This window comes from Corvus brachyrhynchos, unplaced genomic scaffold (genome assembly GCF_000691975.1).
Source record: "Corvus brachyrhynchos isolate BGI_N302 unplaced genomic scaffold, ASM69197v1 scaffold23, whole genome shotgun sequence".
NCBI lineage: Eukaryota > Metazoa > Chordata > Aves > Passeriformes > Corvidae > Corvus > Corvus brachyrhynchos.
In genome coordinates this window covers 9,412,689-9,432,857 of record NW_008238983.1, presented here as the reverse complement: position 1 = coordinate 9,432,857, position 20,169 = coordinate 9,412,689, and the positions used below count along the sequence as shown (strand labels likewise).

General features: G+C 36.7%; 1 protein-coding gene and 1 long non-coding RNA gene across 2 annotated transcripts in view; one reads left to right on the top strand and one right to left on the bottom strand.

The window, feature by feature from the left end:
- The window catches only part of CTNND2 (catenin delta 2), a 656,025-nt gene that overhangs the window by 552,358 nt on the left and 83,498 nt on the right, over window positions 1-20,169 (bottom strand). The window lies entirely within an intron of this gene.
- LOC108447763 lies at window positions 10,978-20,152 on the top strand. Its single transcript, XR_001863444.1, has 4 exons — window positions 10,978-13,746; window positions 14,255-14,782; window positions 15,411-15,478; window positions 20,088-20,152. It is a non-coding gene; the product is annotated as an uncharacterized LOC108447763 (long non-coding RNA).

Below are 20,169 nucleotides of genomic sequence, written 5' to 3'. Positions count from 1 at the left end.
AAACTTGTCAAGAATGCCTTGCACTTCCATCTCCATGTCACCGATGAAGAACTAAACAAGACAAGGTACACCTCTGGTCTGATGTTCCACACAGTTTTTCATCCATCTAGTAAGACCACTCATTTTGGATGTAATGTCCCAAGATGGATAAAATGATGCTGTATCAGCCTGTGCCAAAGCCTTTCTTAAGTCCTTCACTTGAAAGTTTCTGGGCAAACTGTTGAGATTACACAGGATAGAAGGCTCCTTCATGAATGACTAATTACATGAGGACAAACAAAAGCAGAGAGAGTAAGCTCTTCCAACAGACACCACCAACAAATTCCAGGAAATAGCTGGGTTGCAAGATAGGGTGTTAAACATATTCATAGTGCTCATTCCCTTTTTTTGGTAGTAATGAAAGTTGCTAATGATATGAAATTGAAGTATTACAGAAAAGGGTCAATTAGGGAGAACAGCAGAGGCCCTTGCAAGACTAAATGACTGGGCAATAAACAGCAACCTGCATCCTGAATACTGTGAGCAGGTCTGGCTCCTCTTTGTTAAAAGGATACAGCAGAACTGGAAAGCCAGAGAAGGGCTACAGAGCCAATGAGAGGCAAGGAATGGCCTCCACGTCGAGAAAAAGGATGCATACCAGAACTCTTCGGTTCAGAGAAGACAGAGTTGAGAGGGTGAATGAGAAAACTCTTGAAAGCCTGGGTAGCACAGGCAGGGTGGATTAGGAACAAACAGGGACAGCAGATGAAGTCAGTGAGTGGTGAGTTGCACACAGACAAAAGGAAGAGGCTCTTTGTACATTGCTGAGCTGCTGAAGTCCTTGTGAAATGCTCCTGCAGTTGCTAAACACATACATGGTTTCAGGCAAGAAAAATGCACCAAGATTACTAAATAAACACACTGAACCACACTTTTTCTGGAAAGTGCCTGAGGCTGGTACTGTGCTAAAAAGATAGGTAATGTGCACTTGCCGTGTTCAGAGCTTTTTCTCTGATCATTTATATTTGGCAATTTGGGGGCAGGACAGTCAGATCCAATAGAGCTGCTCTCATCACAATACTCAGTAAAAAAATAACTACATTAAAGGTAACCAACAACAGGTGTCTCCTGCTGCTTGAGATGCCTTTGGGTAATCCTGCCTGCAGTCCAGGTGGCACTCAGGAGGAGCCCCTTGTAGGCCCTGTATCGTATCTGCTATACTGGAACCGCAAAAACTCGGGTTGTCTCAAATGGCATTAAGCATCTATGCTGAGGTAACTGAATTGAACCCTCCATTCCTAGAACACAGTGAAACAAGAGAGAAACACCGCATAAAGAGCTTAATGCAGGGAAAATTTAAGTCTTTTTAATGGAAAGCCATTGTTTTACAGTGCATATATGAACTGGAGAAACCAGAGCTTGCTACAGAAACAAGACATTTGTTTTTACACCATGCTGTGGAGCTATGGAACAGGTTTAATGCACAACCAAAGCAGAACTGCAACCTCTCAGCAGTTGCAAGTTACATGAAATTTAAGCACTGAATTACTAAAAGCTGCAAAGGCTCAAAATAAAATCTTATTAACCAAATGTGAAAAAAAAAGCCACGTGAGCTCATGAAACAGAAGTCAAAATGAGCAATATAGATTTAATAAAATAGAAAAAGTAACCTTGATACTGGAAAACAAGTTTTAATGTCAGGACTATGCCAGTGATAAACTGGTCTATTGTAAGCAAGGAGACTAAACAATTTCTATCACATAAAATTCATGCTTCTATCTCTCCTTTTTTAAGGAGTCTGACAGGGAATTTGCATATAGTTTTGGAAAGATCCCACACATCGATACAGTTTGCTAGATTAATTATTTAGAATTACTTTTTATACAAAACATGTTGCTTAAACAAAATAAGAATATCTGTAAATTCAAGAATACTTAGAAAAATACTATTTCCTACACTTCCTAAGTTATTTTACTAAACCTCTGTAACTTAAAAAGATCTACTTTTAAAGATCAAAAGATCTATCATTTTGTTAAAACAAATTATTTTTCCCTTTCCTTATACAGGCATGCAATATAGCCAGCATATAAGATCCATGGCCTACCAACAAATGCTGGTTGTTCCAAGTACCCCAAAAGGAAGCAAAAAATATTCCCAAACACTCCATGACTCAAGAATCTCAGAAGTGGCCAGCAATTTACTCAGAATTACTGGCAGGTAGTAGTGGAATGTGGCCAGAGCATTCGCTGACTGAACTGAAGTTGCCTCCTTCAGATGGGCTGGTGCTCAGGAGTGACAAGGCAAAGCGCCATCCGTCTGTCACGTTAGACAAGCTCCCTGACTGGAACAATCACATATTACTAAGCTCTGTTTGAGCTGGTGTATGTGAACTGAACTCTTTCTGTACAACAAATCCTTGACACAACTTTGTGTTCACTGTTTTATTTTTGTGTTCAGGTGTAACTGCTTTTGAGTCACATATTGCAGGATGAGGTATATAATTTTTGAAAAAATAGTATCAGGATAATTTTTGAAATTAGGGGTGGGTACCTTGAAACTAAGGTCCAAACCAAGAAATCTGCAGGAAAACAAATGTAAATAATATTCATAATACTTAAAATTCTACTTGTACATTGCAAATTTAAGTAAAGTTATACATACACAGAGTACAAATAACCAACTGATCATACCATGTTATTGAGAATACAGATTTAATTGGTAGTTTTAATGCCAAAGGTTTCCTCAGAAGTGAGGTTTTGCTTGACTATTTGCATGAAGAATTTTTATACTAAAACTAATAATTCTCTGAGCATGAAAGTAATGAGACCCACATAAATTACATAATAGACTGTAGAAAAACAGACTCTTCTTTGTTTCTCTTTAAAACTCCAGCTGTATTACAAAGCTTCTGGCTATCTGACATAGCCCACATCCAGTACAAAGGAAGGCACAGTATTCACTGAGCATGAAAACTGTGCTGTCTACTGTCAGTGAACCTGTGGCCTCCTGAACAAGATTGTAAGAGAGGTGCATCAGGATCAGCAGTGGTGCACAATCTGCTGCCTGCTCTGTACTGTCGCACACACACATTCATCAATATCTGCCGACTGATAAATGACGGTCAGCTATATCTAAACTGCTGGACTGAAAATAAAACACCATTTCATTATCAGCACTTTGAATTATTCTGTTTACAATGGAATTCTCCTCTTGCCCACAGCAGGTATCTCAGTATAAATAAAATCATTTATCGAAGTGATACTGCAATGATTTTCACAGCTATGGAATCTGTACTGTGTGAATTTTCTCTTCTGCAACTAAAATTTTCCCTATGAACAGTTTAAAGTATGAAATCAGGTACATCAAAAGACATGTACCAAAGACAATGTACAACAAAGATGAGTAGATGCAATGAAGTCTTATTATAAATCTAGGCTTTCAAAATGCCTGTGTACATGTTTTGCAAAGCATTTACAGATTTGCAGTATTTTTACTTTTCTTAACACAATTTGCAGTGCAACAGCACAGTGTTCTGCTTCAAAACACTTTCCTTTTTTTTTTTTTTGTGACTTGGTTAAGAAAAAGATGAAACAAAACACAGGTATTTTACCGTGCTTATTGTTTGCTTTTGGCATCGACAGTGCTTCTTTATCCTTTGCAACTACAAGCCTTGAGATCAGCTGCCTTGAATAGAAAAGAGAATTTCAGCAAAGCCCATACACAAATTGCTATCCTGGAAAAAGGATGAGTGATTTTTAAATGTCTTTTCTAACACTGACCTTCAAAGGCAGCACAAAGCAGCTATTTCAGAAAAATATAAGTACTACAACATACTGCAAATTGTGCAAAAGTCTTCTAAAGAAATTCTTCCCCAGATATCAGATTTTACTGTAAAACTTACTACATACTTTTATTTTAAATAGTGAATTCTGTGATTCTGTGAACTGACAAAGCACCACACAAGTTTAGAAACCCTTCATATAATGTATCTTTTTTAAAGGCCCTTCGTCAGTAAATGTGCACCAATAGGGAGCAGGAGTTTTTCTAGTTCATTTCCAATTTTTCTCTGATGGAGACAGGTTTTGTTATGTGTAAAGTTAAGATTCATGCAAATACTATCTGAACTTCATCCTCATATTTCTGCACTGATTCAAAACTGTGCATTATATTTATAGCACATAATGATCACAAAAACATTGCTGTACACAGCCATAAGCGTAAAGCTTAAGTCCAACATGAATAACAGCAACTGAATCCCATGGAAATCAGTGTTATTAGAGCACAAGAAAAACAATACATAGCTCACTTGAAAACAACTAACTAATACGTGTTGGCAAAGATCAGGAGAATATTAATAAGTCTGGGATTTCAACACTTATGATCTCAATTTCTTTAAAAGATACAAAGATAAAAGCTTTACTGGACAGAAATGCATATCCTTCTGTATCTGAAATTGTACTTCAAGAATTTAAAGCAAGTGCTTACTACATAAATTTTTGGTGAAAATCAATCAGGCCAGAGATTGCAGAACTGTAAAGGAGTCCACCTGGGGACTTTGTCATGTCCGGTTGGAAACCATATGCCAAATAAACCATTTACTGGAGTAACGCAGCACTTATTACTGCCATGAGCTGACTTGTGCTTAGTGTGGTCAACAGATTGTCACAAGACAGAGAGAAGTAATGGAATTACTAGTGACAGCAGCCAGTCTTTTTGAACACTGCTAACAAGACCAGGCAGAGAACAGTACTGATTAAGTCAATAAACAAGGCAAGATTTCCACCAGAGCTGACACCAGAGGCACAGAGAAGTGCCTTCCTACTGAGGACAGAGCTGAAGCAGGATGCTGTCGAGAAATGCAGCATCTGAAATCAGTTCATAGACTGTTAACCAGAGATTGAATAGAAGCAATAGAAGATGACCTTGTCACATTGGTTCATACCGTTTCACTGCAAAGGATCCACAGACACTGAAGCTGGAGAAAACCACTGAAGAAGAGGGATTTGTCTCTGTCCCTCCAACAGTGAATAAGATACACTTTCACAAAAGCTTTGAGACCTGTTTCAATTCCAAAATGTTCACTATGCTGAACATTTTCTTAGGGAAATGCTGAGCTATGGTATGGTAGACAGACACCATTTCCATTCACTATGCAGTGAGAACCCCATTTACATTTACTAAAAGCATGCTAGTTTTCATGCATTCATCTTCAAGGAATATTTAATCTCTAAGTATCTTCTCAATGGAAATAATTAACAACTGCAAAGTCTAGTGCTTTGATTTAACCTTTTTTGAAACATTTAGCACTTGCACATGGTTGCCAGGCAGATCTGGTGAAATGCAGCGTACAGTAATGCTACTTCAGCTAGCTACATGGAATCACTTTTCTAGCTTTCTTAGTGCAATGCTAGTATTTCCCTTTCCTCTATCACCAAGACTGATAAAAAGAAATAATTTTCTTTCTCCACCCTCCTTCACTCCCTGGGGATATAGATGAGTCATGTAATTTGCACAAAAATCCATTTTCCAAGGTACCTAGTACATAACTTACAAGGAAAGAAGCTTGGCTGGAAAATAAATATTTTCTGCTTTTTTGGGTTTTAATTACCACAAAATTATACTTCTATCCTATAGCTGGAATGAAAGGAAATTCACTGATTATTTATTTTACTCTTTACAAGAAATAATTTCCTATTTTTAGAAGGTTTCTCTATTATTACTTCATTGTATTTGCAGAGCTTCTTTGGGTTTTGTTTGTTTCTTTGATTTATTTCCCCTTCCTCCTTTTCTTGGTATAAATGCAATCCTTTCTGCTTTTGATCTTTAAGTGGCAATTCCTTATTCCATGGCTATCCCATATTGTCTGCTACAAACCTGTGTTTGTGAACTGCAGCCGTATCTTTACTTTTTAATGATTTAGCTGCATCAATGTCAACAATTTGCTTCATGAAGTCATTACCACCTTGTAGGCTAATAGTCCCTAATGAGTTGCATAATGCCCTTTTACTATCTCCCTTGCCCTGGTTCTCAGTTTGTGAATCGTGCCTCACCCTCAAATCTGATAAATTTTCCTTCTCTTCTAAGATTATACAAACATTTTAAAGTTATCCTTAACTCAAATGGTTAATTTGATTTGTTTTAACTAGCCATTTGTCAGATGCTTCACAGAGACAAGAAAGATCCTCAAAAGCTTTCAGGTAAAATTTTCTTTTAAGGTTTTCACCAGGGGGGAGGACCAAGCCTATTTATATCTTCACCACAAGTTGATCTACAATGTCCCAAGTCCCTGCAGTGTGGAGGTTTGCGGCTGCCTTTTAGATCTGTTTCACAGCATCACTATAGTGTCATTTGCTGTTCATTTCAACAAGAGAGCTTAAACATAGACCTGCCTATCATATCTTTTTTTTCAGATGTTTACCTTTGTAATCCTCCTACATTTATTTCAGAATAATTCTGAAGTATTGAGAACATGCATTGCTTTTCTAAATGCCTTGTTACTTCATTATGCCTCTTTGTAATTCGAAGATTTTGTTTCCCTTATTCTAAGGCCCATGTGTATTTACCCTTCCTATAAACCTTTCCACAGAATTCTCCTCAACATTTCTACTTTAGCAATTAATGCCTCTCCCTTCACTTTTGCACCTTCTATCGTCTCTCTTTATGCATAAGCTCATCTAACATCTGTAAAATCATCTTACATCTTTAAGTAAAGTCACACCCAGTGACAAGACATAAAGTGATTTCTAAAAAAAGAGAAATATTAATACATTTTGTACTTCTCCCAAGAAATAAATTTCAGCCTGATTAAAATTCATTCAGAGCCTGTTTAATTTTTCTCCTGTGAAACTCAAAGGCCAGTACCATACCATTCATTTCACTTGGAATGGCATAAGCAAGGGTACAAAATAATTCCTGGTTTGACTTTAGTATTCTTTTTCCAAAACATTTCACTGGTGTTATACACAGTAGTATGATGGTTCTTTGCCGGTGGGTGGCTTTAAAATTACTTTGGCACTACTCTCTTATTCTCTGACTACAAGTGGGTAAGAGAATACATGTTATATGTGTCTTACATAACTATAGACACTTTTTATAGGCTAACAACTTTATTACCCTTAGCATAAATTTTATCCACGAGCTGTGGTTCAAGAAAAACACACATGATGTCCTACTTATGTTCAAATCCACTTGAGCATTGCTTATTGGTGCAAGCATAAACAAATATTTCAGGAAGATAAAATGCATTAAGTAACTAACTTCAAAATCAATCAGTGTTATGGATTCTCAATATACCCAGTATTATCAAACACATTTAAAGGGCAGTGTCTCACATACAAGGGATAGCAATGATCCCCTTCAGAGGCATATGCAAAAGGAGAGAGGAAAAGAAAAGAAAAAAAAATCTTTAGACATAATCTCAATTGAAGTAGAGTATGTCAAGAGATTCTGCCTTCATTTCCTTCTTTGTGTAACTCCAAGTCTCTTTACTGCCCTTGTCCAAACTCCAATGAACATTAAGTTTTGATTTCTGCATAATTTCTTATTTCTATGCAAATTCTCAAATAATCAGATACATAACTTGCTTCTCTGATGTACATGATGTTCTCTTTCCAGCAAACTCCTAAAATTTGCTTCGCTAAGCTAATTTGAATAAATTTGTATTTCGGCTTTTTTCAAATCTATCTATGAATTTATTCCATGAGATTAGAAATCCTCTGATCAGTGCATAAGATCCTACACCAGTTCTGCTAGGGAATAAAAATCTTATAAAAATCTTACAGGTGAAAATAAAAATGTTAGCACATGATAATGTTGCACACAGAGCTGCTTTCTTAATAATGCTGAATTTAAGACTCTGACAAAGCAATTTGACCTGCAGGCCTGCAGTACACATACACTTGCAATTAAATTTTTTTACAAATTAAAATAATAAATCACTAATCCCTGCTGAAGGCTAAACAACCTTCTCTTTTGTTTTCCTTCTGCATTTCCACTTACTTCATTTTTCCTTCTCACAGTTTTAATTTCCCTTCTCTTGCTGCCTGATGCACTGAAGGCACACGCTCTCATTCACAACAGAGCAGGTACCTATCAACCTCCATTTGCAAGGGTGGCTCAGAGTGTTGATTTAATGCAGTAATGATTACAATGCTGTAACTCAAAGCACAGTGAGGCAGGCAGCTGACAAGCTGAAGTATGTTGACATGGAGAGAATTACTTGAGCGCTGGTTAAGCATTTACGTCTACAAGGCCATGGTGAGAATCACCTCTAAACAACACGAGGTTATGACACTTCAGGCAGATAAAGTAATAATTTTCTTTAGCTGCAGAGAAAACAGCACTTACACTAGGCACCGATTTTTACCATTCACATGTAGAATAAACTTTACCACAGCTTTTCTGCAATAGCTCCAGGTAGATGTAAAAATAATATAAAAGGAAGAATGCTTAAATCTACACTTTGAAACACAAATGATGAAAAATATTCTTGAATACTCCTGCCCTAAGTTCAAAATAAGCCACTGAAAACCCAGTGCCCCAAAAGAATACATATCAAGTGAAAACTGGTGGGGGATGGCACGACACATGGACACACAGGGACAGGCCACAGACAAACACAAAAAAATACTGGAACTTCAAAACATGGATCATATGTATTGCATCCACTGAGGTACATGATGAACCCACCATTATACACGAATTAGCACAAGTCTCTTTTCTGCAAATCAAAAATACACCTTAAAGTCTGGCACAGAATTCTAACAAACAAAAAGCGAGTATCATCAGATTTTTAGCATATCTTAAGAATAATTTGCTTTATGTGAATTTCTGCACCGGTCTGAGGAGAGATGTAGCTACAAATGCTGGACAAAATTGTTCTTAACACTAGAGTAGCCAAACTGGGTTCTTTAAACTGCCTCTCACTTGGATACTATACAAACATACAAGACACAGCCAAATTCTCTCCCAGAAAATTTAGCAAGAACAGAAATTAACATCAAAGGAAATTTTAAAAGCAAAATAAAAAATTCCCCAGCAATCAGGTTTCCTTTATTACAAAGGAAATTTTTATGCTCTGTACCACTGTGCCAGATGGTAACTGGACTAGATGGACAGTGTTACAAAGGCATCCCGTTCCAATAACATTAAAATTCCAGTGCATATACTGAAAGTTTACCTCCAGTTCATTTTTCTATTAATTTTGAATTAATTTTGAATTTTCTTGTTGACAGGCTCAAAACAGATGAAGAAACTAATGTCTATGATGACATGAAGAAAGAGTGATGTGGATATTCTAGGAGGATGGAGAAGGGAAAACACAACTATTATATGAATAAAGTGATAAATGGAAGATTTTTCTAGTAATATTTTTAAACCTCTACGTAGGTGACTTTGTAAGGACCCTAACTGATTTGGCTACTTTGCATAAATGTCTGACTGATAATATGACAAAAGCAGTACTCTGACAGATGATGTTGATTTGAAATTCTCAACCCTAATGAAGACACTCCAGATACACAACAGCACTACTGAAGGCAGAAGAATAGAATTTAAAATCCAGATTTTGAATTCACAAGACCAATCCTGAACCAGATGTGTGTACAGAAGGGCACAGTCACATTGATTCATTTCAAAGGGGGAGTGGGGGAAAGACAAAAAAAGAGTATTAAGAGTAACATTCTTTCAATTTCATATATTCTGCTCACTTAAATGTCACCATGTTATTTTGAAGCTTCCACAAAAAGAATACCTGTTGTAGGATGCACATTTCAACACAAAATAAAAATGCCTCTCAAAGGCAATTATTTTGAATGAGAACCACAATTTCAGCTTTTCACTTGGCATATATTTACAGAATATAAAAACATAAACAAATTGGGCAGATGCAGATTTTTTTGCCCCCCTTTAGACAGGATATTGAGGCATAAACCAGTGAACTAAAGCATACTGTTCCCCTGGCCTTGCCACCTAAGCTGACATTTGCAGTATGCATATGCAGTACTAATAAGATAAAAGAATCACACATGCACCATTAATTCATAAAAGCATCATTGAAAAAGAAGATAAGTGGGAAAAGGAGGAAAATTGTTTCAAAGCAGTTCAAGGCCCCAGCCTGATTACAATTTGGCAGGAACTCCCTCCCCAGTTCTACTTCAGTTATGCAGGAAATTTGCAGTATTTCAACCAACCATGTCAGTCTGTCAAGAAACAGATGCGCCTCTTTCAATTGCTTCCACGGAGTTTGAGTAACTTGGAGAAAAAAAAATTTCTGGAAGTCGGGGTACCTATGGTAAAGGACTGCTTGGAGAGAAAAACTCAAACACACCTTTTTTCTCCCGTTTTGACCAGAGGGAGAAGTTCTCAGCTATATAAATGCTGGTAAAGCAGGACTCTATTGGGAAGCCCAGCATGGCCACCATCCACAATGTGCAACAGGCTTCACCTAATATTCAGGCTTCATTTGGCTTTTTATTCTTCTCTTACATGACTTTGTCTGCTTCTTCAACTACCAAGCTCCATGGTAACATTCAGCAATACCACAAGGATGGCTTGCTAAGCAGAACAGATTTTAGTATGACTTAGAGCATAATGTTTAGACCCTGTTTTCACATCATCAGATTTCATTCTGATCATGGCCATAGCTACTCTGCTTAATATAATTAATAAATTAGAAGTCATGGGCTTATACACTTAAAAAAAAAATATACATTTACAGTATACTATTAGGCCTTTGTTTTCTCCTTCCAGGCTTTTTTCTTAGCAATACAAATTAAAAAGTTAAATTAGCTCTGCAGTTCTTTACAGATATCTACTCTAGATAATTAGTTTTCTAAAAAAAGATCTCCCATTGATATTACTTGAATTTATTGCTTGGCAAATGTATTTTTATTTTTTAAAGGGATCTAAAATTCTTTAATTTGAATACATGTATATTTAAATGTGTGTGATTGTAGATTTTGTTGCTATAATAATTGTAAAAATGAAATTAAACTTGGTACAGTTGATCAGCCTATTCCATTCACTATTTGAGGAAAAAAAGCATTTTTCCAAAATCATTAGCATCCAAAATTTGTCAAATACTGTGATAATGACCAACTTCCATATGAAAAAGTGCTGAGAGAGTTGGTGTGGCTCAGCCTGGAAAGAAGGCTCTAGGAAAACCTTACTGCAGCCATTCAGTACTGAAAGGAGGCTTGTAATAAAGAGGGAGGTAGGCCTTTCAGCAGAGTCGGTAGTAATTGAAAAGAAGCAACAGTTCTAAAATGAAAGAGAGCAGAATTAGATTAGTTATTAGGAAGAAATTCTTCACTGTGAGGGTGGTGAGGCACTGGGACAGGTTGCCCAGAGAAGCTGTGGATGCCCCATCCCTGAAAGGATGGATGGGGCTCTGAGCAACCTGGTATAGTGGAAGGTGCCCTTGCCCCTGGCAGGAAATTTGAACCAGATGATTTTTAAGGTCCCTTTCAACCCAACCCATCTTATGATTCTATGACAACATGATCCTGTTGCTTCTCTGAGCTATGACCTCTGTCGTACAAGAAACCCAAATGATGGACTTGCAGCTTTCCACAAGGACAAGTATTTTTCCTAGTATTTATCCTGAACATATTCCTCTCAACCCACAACAATTTTTGCGTTATATCCATACCTTCACGTAGCAGACAAGCACTTCAACCTTCGTCCTCTCTAGTAATTTTTTCTTAGAATTGGAAATTGAACAGCCCATGCTTTTGAACCAGACAGCTTCTGAAACTAGCTCTCTCATTCCAGCTCCTGTGTTTTAGTTGAGACAAGGTATGGAAAGAAGGCAGCTGTTTCAACTCTTCTTGGCATGTAAGAATTTCATCACTGTACAGAGCTAATGACTGCTAAAGATGGCTCTCTGCCACCTTTGATTGTCTAGTCATTCCAATACTCCAGTGGAAGTACTTCATATGCTGAATAAGCTGAATCTAGAATTCAGTCTTTTAGGACTAGCCACATCTCAAAGCCAATACAAAATGAATGCCATAGCAAGCATCATGGTCACAGAGCAGTACTAAGAAAGCAACAACAGAAAACCAGAGTTTTCTAATTTGATGCACATCCAAGCTCTTGAAGTGACAAGGCAAAAGAAAAAAAATAGGTAACAAAAGAAAAGGAAACAGAAGGTGAAAATGTATTGCTTTCCAAAAGACAAAGGAGACAAAAGGATGCAGTATAACTAGAGGGACTGCTTAGGATCTGAGGATTTCTTACAATGCTCTTTCTTAAGTCTTGGGACATGTGAGGGAAGCCTGCTTCAAGTTTTTCAGATTAGGGATTTATGAGTTTTATTTATGTGCTTTTTCAGGAAGCAGATTCCTCACAAGGTCTAGTGTTTCTCAGCCTAGTGACATGGGATTCTCCAGGACAGCTCACCTTGCCACACCCCATGAAACATGTATGGGTGATGACAACAGCAGCACTTCAAACCTCATTCTCCCTGTCCCAGGGAATGCAGTGGCAATGCCAAAGTAACTCTCAAGTATGAGACAACTGCTAAAGGATGGAAGACAAAAATAATTGACAACGGACTGAAGAAATACTCTTTATCAACCCAGCACAGCACTTCATATTTTGCCACAAGTAGAATGGTACCATTTTTAGCACAAGAACTTTTGGAGACTGCTGATGGAAAAGATAAGCAAACAGAATTTTTAAAAAGTAATCAATCCATAACAGCAAGACATATATTAATATATTAAGTAAGTTGCTTCAAAGAACTGTCTGGACAGTAAGAAAAATTAGAACAAGAACACAAAAAGGAGTATGCAGTATCACCCACAAGAAATACCTGGCAGCAAGAATGGTTTTCCTTCTGAGTTACTTTATATGAGGGTGAAGCAAATGCAGACACAGAAGAGAAACAGGAAGGAGTGTTAGCAGTAGTTCACTAGCTAGCAAATCACAGCAGAATTTCTGCTTTAAAATGTACTGTAGTACCTCTCTTCAGCTTATATGGGAGGAAAAGGAAGACACTCAGAACTCATATCCAAATGCGAACACCAAATTTTGCCAGTTCTTTTCAAGACAATCAATTAAGAGAACAGAAGGATTTTTCCCCATTAGGAAAAGCATTACTATTTTTCCTGTCTGGAAACAAATGTTCTCAATAAATGAGAGTGCTGAGTACTTTAGATGCACAAAATATATATTCTTACACATAAATGTTAAATGAATTGCTAAAATATAGGATGCCAGTTGATCATGCTCAAAAATATTTTAGTATCTTATGAGGAAGAAAGTTCTTACAAAGTAGTTTTGTCAGTGGTGCTCTTAAAAGTAAACTCAGTAATAAAGTTATTGATCACTTCCATGGAAAGGTAACAGGTGTAAAAAAAGTCTTAGAGTTGATGGGAGTCTCTCTAAAAACACATTTTCCCAATGAAAGTGTGTAAACAAACATTTTTATAATACAAGAATTACAGAAATTTGAACCTAACTCCAAAAATGGAATGAGAAGTCTCACTTCTGTTTCTGTAAAAAGCTCAAACTTCTCGCTCTGCCAAAGCTTTCCCCTGTTAAAGGAAAAACTTTTCCCCAGGTTTGAGGCATGCTGCAAATATTCACTATTCCAGATGCCTTTCTACACTTGTCACTCCTACATTCAGAAGTCCTTTACTTTTTGCAGAATCACAGAAACACAGAAAGGACTGAGTTGGAAGGGACCCACAAGGATCACTGAGTCCAGCTCCCACAAGCCATCCTGATTGCCAATTTATATCACACTAATTCTTTCAATTGGTAAGAGTATGGGGGAAGCTGGGCTTACCATGATGTTATGTATATTGCAATTCTAACTTCTATGTCTTTCAGACTTCCACGACGATCCTTAAACAATATTCAGCACAAGTGAACTGCATATTATATAGCCCTTACTCAAGATCAGCTAATTTTCATTCTGTTTTGTCTACTTTTTTACTATTTCCTTACAATCTATGGATCAGCAAACTTAAGGCCATTTTAACACAGGCTCTAAAAATAACGGATACGTATTGAAGCATTTCATTGCAAATGATTCCAAGCACACATTAATCACACACAAAGGTTGTTCAAATACATTCTTTGTTCGGTGACTACCCTTGTCCCAAAAGTGAACGATCAATAAAATAAAGTCAAGACCTTGACCACAAAAAATCCACATCGTAACACTAAATCAACAGTCATTCAACCCACTCTGCATACATTCATTTATTCAAAATCTTGCTTGCATAACTTAATGACTTTACATTTTTGGTATTTTCCTCTGCAGGAGAACAGCAGCCGGTATTGCAGCAGCCCTGCCAAAGTACACACTGAGATTATGCACTAGACCGTGACTTAGAGAAATGGGAACATGATGAATGAAGACTTTGAAGGCACAATAAAGAGGAGTAAAAGCAAGGCATGGGGTTTTGGAAAACAGGCCAGGAGTTGCAAGGAGTGCCTTGGTGAGGGATGTTCTGCCAGGCAATCTTGAGGAGCAAAGAAAATAAGCAGACAAGAACAAAAGAAAGCAACTTAGTGTCACTTTTCTGAGCCAAATCCCAAAGCAAGAAAATTCACAATGTATCTGGTTTTTCTTACGAGGCCTAGGCAGGACTCTTTTCTTCTTACAAGCTCACCACTATGTTGCAAGGCAGCTTCCCATTTGCTGTGGGACCAAATCTTCTAGGCTCTGCAGAAGGAACAGCTTTTCCTTTTTCAACAGCGCTAACTCTGCTGAGGACCTACCCAACTTCCCACAGAAAGCACTAATCATCAACAGAGGGAGAAGTTTGCAAGTTTTCCCGAAAGAAGGGTAAGGCACTGTGTAACAACAACCAAAAAAATTTACAAGCCTGTCTAAGCTGATCATAGGATAAAGTTTAGATACCAAATTCCAATGTGTCCTGTTTACGGACAACACTGAAAGAGCACAACACTTATAATGATATTTCCATTTTTTTAATCCTAAATGTCAAGGAATTTAAGTTCTGCTTATCATGCACTACTCACAGCCTCTTTAACTACAGGAGCATCAGATACTTTGGCTTTCAAACTAAATGGTATCTGCCATTTTAGAAATATTTCAGGTGCTATTTGGGAAGATAACATTTCTATGGCAAATGAAGAAATAGCAATACTATTCAAAGTCAACTTAGCAAAGCAGTTATCACTGCCAAATAGACTAGCAGTTTTGTTACTACAGAGGGAAGAACAAGTAGTTCAAACTCATATCCACATATTACGCTATTGTCTAAAGTTTTACATTTAGAAATGTTTTATAAAGCACTTGGAATACTAAAAAAATACAGCCAAATTTACAACAAAAAATTATTGCCCGAAGGTAACAAAAGCTTAGGAAATACCAGGATATTGATTCACTGTTCATGAAAGCTTCCATGTACTGATTTTATAACTGATATATCTTCCTCTGCTCGCTAAAGCCAAATCTGTCTCCTCTACCTTGGGAAGGAAGGCAGTGGACGAAAAACCAAGCATCACCCCATCCTTGGTGAGTACTCTTCAAGGGTCCTGAACTTCAAAGCATACATTTGAGAAGAGTGTCTGACAGAGGTTTGTTGTTTGGAGTGATAAAATGCTGACAGGAAACTGAATTTGTCCAGCCTAGATCTGTGGGTTTTTATTTTATTTTTTTTAAAAATAACAAAACAAAAAACACTGCACACTATCAGTAAGTCAGGGGTGGCTGTCTTGTTTGTATTTTTGGCACACACAGAAGTCAGTGAAATGTGACTTCCAACATCCTAGACTAGGACTTTGCAGTAAAAACCTGTATCATGCTTTCCATAATATGGTATTGCATGGGAGGTGAAAGCACAATACATTTTTAGGCTGTGCTGCTACTGTGTGGCAGCTGGCAATACTCTGTGTGAAATGCCCAGTGCTGGGCAGTCAGTGTAACTGGCAATTGCCTGGATGCAATGTCTTTTTTGGAGACTCACTGTCTACCCTTCTCTAACCCAACCACAAAGTTTGATGGGTTCTAAGCATTCTATGAACCCAGGAGGAGGGAATTCTTGGCAGATAATGCCTATCTCTGGGGTATGCTACTGGCAGAAATTAAATCAAGAGCAAATCTGGCTATAATCGGAACGAATCACAAGACTTCTCTGGGTTTCCTTCTGACTACAGGCCATGACATCCTGCAGCTATGTTCACTGAACAGATGCTACTCACGTCCCAGTATTTCAAGTTATAGGCAATGTGGGAAGTATCTTCATTTTTCTCTTTTAACAAGAAGTATTAACACCTCAAATGCATACCACTGAGAGGTTTACACAAATAGTGTGGTGTCTGTAATTTTCTAAACATATCCAGCACACATCACCTTATGAGATATTAACTCTTATGAAATGTTTCCCAAAGATCCAACTAACTACTTACATTTTATATCACAGATTGAAATGGGGAGAAGCACAGTTACTTCCAGAAAGGTACTTTGTCTAAACTAAATAATGCCTCCAAGGAAAAACATAAATGTTTTGCAAATCAACCATTCCACTGTATGAAAAACAAACCACAAACAAAACCAGCACAAAACCAAACACCATAAGGAAAACACACAAAAAAATCCTGAACCAAACACAAACAAAAAAATCAAAACCAAACACCTCCATCCTCCATAAACCACACCAAAGATTAAAATAGCTAAACTGGATGCTAAACTAGTTTTACCTCTTTCCTGTTTTGTATAAGCCAAGACATTTAAAGTAGTTATTTTTGACTTCTGTTTAAAAGAGATAAAGAAATTCAAAAAATGAACTTCAAAACTTAATTTTATCTGGCAATATTGTCCAACAAAACCTCATGGAAATCAAACATATACTGTACTTGTCAATTGTAATTCTTGTGAAACAGAGAGAAATGATTCTGCATTCTGGATCCTGTGAAGTAATTTGTACAGACAATATTCTTACACAATGGACTGTAAAAATCTTAACATTCTATTTTTTAAGTTTACCTTGAACTTCAGGAAGGATATCTCTGAAAACACTAAAGTAAACTAATAGGAGACAAAGCTGTTTTGCTAAGACAGTCCTTTCCTAAAAATGTCTTTTCTATAACATGGGCATGTTGTTCAAGGTATTTAAGTCACATTATGAAGAAAGCTTTTTCCTCCTTAAATCAAATTTTTCAGATTACAAAATTACTGGTATTAATCCAATAATTTATTTTCAACCAAGAATATCACTGTTACTTCAAACTGTACCTTGTAATGCCTATTAATGATGAAATATTGTCACAGTGGTTTATAGGCCACAAGCTTCCATCTTTTAATCAGACCTTTGACTTTCATGAAAACTGTCAATCCTGTACCACCACCCCATTTTCTTCCCAGTTTGGCTGTAGAGGATGTAATTTCTTATGGAAGACCCATACTTTTATGATAGGCAAGTCTTTTGCTATATGTACACTGCACTTTAAGCATCATTCAGAGTCTACACACGTATCAAAATTCTCCATCACATATATATTGGCAACACCAGGCTGCACTGCCCAGAGAAACCAATGGGCACTCCTGGGTCTGGCAACCACACAACTTCAGCCAGGAATTTCAACCTCTTTAATCATGAAGACAAAAAGAGAAACTACCTCTCCTGAATATCCTCTTAAAGTGCTTAAGTAATCCTCATCCTAATGTGCTTAACTTCGATGGAAAAATAAACACCTTCCACACTCCTGATGAAATAATTTTCTGGATCAATATGCACATCAGCTGAGGTCAGACATTTGTTTTTGCTAAATGCCTCATGCTCTAATGACATTTATCTGGCAGCATCATTATCTATAGTAGCATCTTTATCAAGCAGGAATCATAATGTTGCTACAACATTCTTTTTTGCTGGTCAGCATTTTTTGTGGTAGCCATCACAAAGAGTACATCTTGCTTATTTTATATCCTTGGAATTTAAGTGTTTATTAATTAAGGGGTTGTTTTAATTTAGATGGAGAAGGATAAAAGACCACAATAGCTAAAATGACATCAGAACTTAGGTGAGAGGACCCCCAAAGTAAAAATATTGAGAGAAGAGGGGTTATGTTAGCCAAACCTAGACTTTTCTTTTTTTATAAGACCACTTCAATAATAAGGATATATTTAACTTAGCAAAGGGCTTTAAGTATCGGGAATGCTTTACTTGATTTTCTCACAATCCAGCAAAAGCATAGCTTGGGAACTCATTACTAAACCCACCCCAAAGCTGAACTTCTTTAGAGTTAAACTGAGCCTTTGGTTATTAATATCATCCTGAGTACCTCCTCTTCAGTTTCACACCCACTAATAAATCTGAATCCAGTTCAAACATTGGAATTCTTCTAAACTGACTTCTTTTTCTCTTCTTGGGAAACTATTTTGTGCCTTTTCTCCTGGTATCAGCAGTCACTCAAGAGCAAACATAAGAGCTATTTAAAACTCTAAGGAAGTAACGCTATCTTATGTGGGCAAAGTACGTGGACATATTCACGACATCACCTAGCAGGACACACTGTTCAGAAAGTGTTTGCATTTGTTCTCGCAATGAGTTGCAGGACTTTGCAAGATTTCAGGTTTACTTAGCTATACCTTTAATTGGAACTGCTGAATACAGAAAGTCCTTTATTGTAACGCAGCTTTGAAGGAAAAAAAATCAAACTTTTTTTTTCCCTCCTGCATAAAAACAGATCTCTCAAGAAAATCTCCAAGAATTGCTTACTTGACATCCATGGTGTTGCCAAGAGCTGAAAAATTCCCAAATAAATGAGAAGACAAAAAACAGAATAAATGCAAAATCACAATAAGCCCACGATTACTTCTACTAAGAAAAGCTTGTGTTATTTAATCATCTGCCATGAAAACAACAGATATTTTCTGTTCTTTTGCTGGTCTCAGAGCAAACACAGCCTAATTAATGCATCAAATGCACTATTGTTTAAGGTAACAAAAGACTTCATAAATTCATTTTCCCTTTTTAATTACATAACAATAAGATGTCATATCCACAGATGAAAAGTTTGCTACAAGCTGCAATTACTGGTTTTCAACATTATGACACAATCTTATTGCATCTTCAATAACATGTCAGTATAGTATATACATAGAGGTAGGACTTTCAAAGTTTACCTAAGGAAACGTAAGAGGTTCATTTATAATTTTACAGAGAAACTGAAGAGTATATATTAGGATTAAGGATCAAATTATCAATAAGTAACTTTTTCTTTGGGGCCTGTTTTCAAGCCACATTAGCTTTTTACTTATTACCTTTTAAAAATAGATAAAATTTATTACAGGAAATAAAGAAACAAAAAAAGCTGATTTAAAAAAAAAAAAACACACACACACAAAAAAAACCCCCAAAATGTAAAAGCTCCTGAAAGAAATCAAGGGTAACTGCTGCCAAGATTTCAAATAAGCATTTTTAGGAAGTCTGGGCAGGGGAGGGGAAGAGCTTGGCAGGTAGACAAAGGCCATTTTTCCCTCCAGCTTTCAAATGAGCAATAAACTAAAAGCTATTCACTTCCATCTCTCACTTAACATAGCCACAGTCAAAGCAATGATTTCTTTGCTCAGATGAAGTGCCCTTTAAGCATGCCCTAGATTTGCAATGAATTCAGTGTGATTTTAGCTATACAACTTCCCCTGACTTAAATGGAAAATGCATGACAAGAAGACCAAGCAATTTTATATAGAACTCGAGATGATCACTACACTGCTAAGTCAGGTGTTGGAAACCTAAGGACATCTTTTTTTTTCCAGTTCATACCACCAGCAAATTGTAACCCATAGCATTTTAATTTAAGTACATGCATATAAAGAATTACAGTAAATGTACTTCACCTACAATAAATACACATTTAGATGATTAAATAAGATGGGATATTTCTACTCACTAGCCAAGTAGTTTGATCAATTTATTACATAAAATTAGATCTGAAACAAAATTAGCTTCCCTTCCTTAAATGTAATTATATAGAAATACACAATAAAAGTTAGGTATACGTAACACAGCAGTGGTTTCTTGAATAGATCCCAAGAGAGAAGCTTTCAAATCCATCTTGAACAGCTAGCACCACATTGATGAAATGCTTCTACATTACTTTCTTTTTCTGTTTATGGTTTTCAGAGACTATGATTACTTCAGTGAAAACATGGAAGCTTTAAATAAAGGTAAAGGAAAAATAAGTGGAATTTGGGTTGTTTGGTTG